This window comes from Dermacentor variabilis, chromosome 2, assembly GCF_050947875.1.
Source record: "Dermacentor variabilis isolate Ectoservices chromosome 2, ASM5094787v1, whole genome shotgun sequence".
Lineage (NCBI taxonomy): Eukaryota > Metazoa > Arthropoda > Arachnida > Ixodida > Ixodidae > Dermacentor > Dermacentor variabilis.
This window is the reverse complement of record NC_134569.1, coordinates 70,419,060-70,422,984: the sequence shown is the minus strand read 5'-3', so window position 1 is coordinate 70,422,984 and position 3,925 is coordinate 70,419,060. Positions and strand designations below refer to the sequence as shown.

Here is a 3,925-nt window from a genome sequence, read left to right as displayed (position 1 = left end):
CTGTCGGTGCTTGGCCAGTTAAGATGTCGATCGGCCACTGACTTTATACACGACTTCATTTTGCCTTGGTGATAAAATTTTTAGCACGCCTTCCTGAAAGGTGCGCACTTCAGCCTCAACTTAATTTGAGGTTGCACGAAACATGCGGACTATTTCCGTAGCTTAAATGCAGATTTCGTAGAAGGCTGAAAATCTGATTTGAGATTGCTGTTTCTCGTTCGAATTCGAAAGACTAAATTGAAAACATATGATACTTTCGTGTGTTTCAATGCGACGTGTGTTAATTTGCTGCTTGCCTATTGGAGTTTTCTTCACGTACTTAAAAAAAGATAAACGCAGTTCGTTTGTTTTGTATTTCTGGCATCAGACCTACTATCATTTTTCTTTTCTCTACTTATCTGTTCTTCCCTTTTCACCCTCGCCAAGTGTAGAGTAGCCAACCGGGCACGTCCTTAGTTAACCTCCCTACCTTTACCTGTTCGTTTCTCTCTCTCTGCCTTTTAAACGATATTTAGTAGCTACAAGCTTTAACTAAAACCTATATATGACTGATATTTAACAGCGCAGGTATGACAGGTGTCCTGCACAGAGCTTTAGTTAGCCAAGGCGCGGGGGGACAATTCACCTTGTTGTAGTTATCCGGCAGCTGCAGATTTTCCGGGACGGTTGCAGCCATGTTGGAAATGTTGGAAGCGCGCGACTATACGCGACAGAAATAGACGCACGTGCCGTGATTTGTTCTTGTGATTTTTTTTACCCAGGCTTTTATTCTCGTTGTTCTGGGTCGCGCGTTCTCCCATGAGGCCATCAGAAGCCAGTGACTCGTACGTCATACCGGGGTTATATTTTCCGGCTCTGAAACGATTTTTCTTTGGTAAGTAGCGTTGCCGCTAACCTGTACCATATTGAAGGAAGGAACGAGCTGGCTGAGCCCTCCTGTAAATTTTTTTCCCTTTTTTTTTGCTACGTCGTAGTGGCAACTGAAAATAAAGCGATCTGTGACTATTCCCTCCGCACTTGCACAAACATGAAGGCGTCGTTGCTGCTGAGATGTGCAACTGTCGCGACGCTGCTGCTTTGGCCTCAAATAGCCACGAAGTCGACAATCTCCGGAGGTAAGGTGAAATAAATCAAGCATTTAAGGTTTATTGTAGATTGCTCAGGCGGCAAGGAGGGGGGGGGGCGGTTGGTGTTAATAGGAAGTGTTCCTGTCTGATGTTCATTCGGCGAGAAGTTCTGGAGGGCTAAAGGCAATTCGACAAGTCCCGAACACTTATCGCCTATATGGTTTCCACGCTGTGTCTGGAGATGAATGCACGTTGTTTGTGATCAATGTACCGCGATTGGGAATAACCGCTGTCACGGTAAGGTCGTGATCTCGGAGCGTCGCATAGTTTCATCGTAAGCGTTGGAAAAATATTTCTGCCTAACCCCAAACGTTTTATGCCGCCGAGCAAACTTCCGAAAAAAAAATGATTGCTGCCTCCTAACAGGCGGCGGATTTGAGCCATGTTTTTGTGGAAAGTTCGTTTGGCGCTCTAAAATTGATGTTTTAAAGCACCGGTAATTTGCTCAGCTCAGGCAACGCGTAGTAAAAATTCGCCCTTGAATTGTGATGCATGTGAGTGCTGCAAGTCCTTTAGATCCCACGGGTGTAGTAAAGTATAGATACCAATATGACTTTCGTCGCTTTCAAAATAAAATGAAATATCAGTTCAGGCAAATAGCAATAAGGAAGCAAAAAGCAGGCCTTGCGCTTGCTGCAGGAATGTCGGTATAAAATAATTCCTTTATTGGCTATTGGGCTGTCGTCACCGGACGTAAACCCGTACGCTGCCGTTGTCCCTGACGCTACAGCCACTTGCCGGTATTTGTTTTGAATGCCGAGATTTTCATGGAGCTGTACATTTTGCCCTGTTGTCGCCTCTAGTACAGTAGCCGGCTTCGGACACTAAGCTGTGGACCTTTTGAAGCCGTCTGCTTCAGCATATTGTTGCACCAGAGAGCAGAAATATGCTATTCGTTGCATTTTGTCCTACACATGAGTCCGACATTGTTCCCATTATTTGTTTTGTTAAGTCTTTACTTTGAAATCAAACTTGACTAACAGCAAGCGCGACAACAAGGAAGTAATAATACGCATACTTGGTGAGCACTGGCACAAATTCAGTTTACTAACGTGCCAGGGTATAGGCCTCCCGTCCTAAGTTTCGCGTGCGCTTTGCGCAAACCAACTAGTACGATCGTGACCTCACGCTCGACAGCACTTGCCATCAAATACTGAACCATGTGTGCACCAGGATGTGAGCAGATATTCGCAAGCTCAGCGTTTTGAGGCTGTTACATCTTGCTACTTTCCCTTCCCGTGAGCTTCGTTTCCAGGCGTCTTTTGAGAAAATAGGAATTCAAAGTCGATATTTCGCGATAAGTGCATGTGCTAAAACACGAACGCTGTTTTCTCCCTGTAGGGAAACCGACGTTGAACGCAGACGTCCCCGTGTGTTCCAACCTACCTACCAACGAAACGTACCACTGTCCGAAGCTACCGTCGGCGGAAACCTGTGCTGGTCTCAACTGTGAGGCCAAATCGTTGAAATGTTGCATCGGCGTCTGCACAATACCTACCTGCGCCTGAGCAACATGGCTTAAGTTATTCTCAGCAGCCTTACGGAGTTCTGTATGCCATTACGGTATAGGTGCTCAAAGCGCGAAAGCTGCCGCTCTTTCACAGTAAGAACGCCCGCCAATTTCTTGTTCGTAAAATAAAAGCTTTCTGAAAACGTTCTGCCGTTGTGTTTCTGCTTTCATGCACTGAAGCACCCAGGTGTTATTGACCAATGCTTTAGTCACGCATGAGCCGATAATTGGTCACTTATCAAGGCATTCAATAGGCTTTTTATGATTTGTTAGCTTTCTTTGCTACGCACGCCTACGGCACGTGCTCTTCGTTATCGAAATCGGCTTGGGTTGCATGCTTGCGGCGGCTCGGTTGCTGAACCATGCCATAGCGCGGCCGATAAACGCATCGACCTCTCGAACGGAAGCGAGGAAATTCCACCAAGATATTTTTTCACGTTGCGGGCAGCTGGGAAAAGGTGTCGCAAGACTTCGCAAATGTATGCAACAGAAAAAAAAAAAAGGGGCGAAGCGGCATCGCTATAAAAGCCATCGCCGCTGCAGCTGCAACTGGTAATCGCGCTTCGACGATCGGCAAGTATACGCCCGCTGCGAGAATGAAAACTTCCACGTTCATCGTTCTGCTGGTGGTAGGCGCCTGCCTCGTTGCCGGCAGCGACTCCCTGGTGGCGAAGCCGAATGCGAGGGCAAAGAGGAGCGACTGTGTCTACGAGGAGTGCACCGACGAAGAGTGCGCTGCGCGCGGCATGCAGTGCCGGCCTAAAGGGTGCGGAGGTTCCCACTGCGTGTAGCCCGGTAAGAGTGACCTCTTCCATTTTAGAGCTGTATACCTGTCGCGGCTTCTTTCGACTCTCGACGCGTCCGTGAGTCTTTGCGTCCGTAGGCCACACTACAACACCAACAACCTATTGCGACCTCCGCGACTGTTTAGGTGACCGTGTAGAGACCGCCCTATATTTGTTCGATTGCCTTTGCTTTGCAGATAATCTTAAGATTACGCACCACCTTAAGGGAGCGAAGTGTTTTGTTTTCCTGCTTACTTCTGGTCCTTGTGCGTTGTGAACCATGTTTTCGTACTATTTTTGATCTAATTTCGTGCTTCTTATCTCCATTTCCTGTATTTTTGTTATGCAATATGTTCGAGAGCTTTGTATTCTTGGTTGTTGTTAATATCTCTTTTCTTTCCATTGCGCCGTTTTATACCGTGTAAATTGTATTAATCCCTTTACTATACTGTAATACGGGCGACTAGGTGTACGAGTAAAAGACAAAATAAATGAACACTCTA

General features: G+C 46.6%; 1 long non-coding RNA gene across 1 annotated transcript; it reads left to right on the top strand.

Moving 5' to 3' along the window:
* The first annotated feature begins 782 nt into the window (after window positions 1–782).
* On the top strand, window positions 783–2,784 carry LOC142570875 (uncharacterized). The gene is made up of 2 exons (XR_012825703.1): window positions 783–1,115; window positions 2,469–2,784. It is a non-coding gene; the product is annotated as an uncharacterized LOC142570875 (long non-coding RNA).
* Window positions 2,785–3,925: the final 1,141 nt, after the last annotated feature.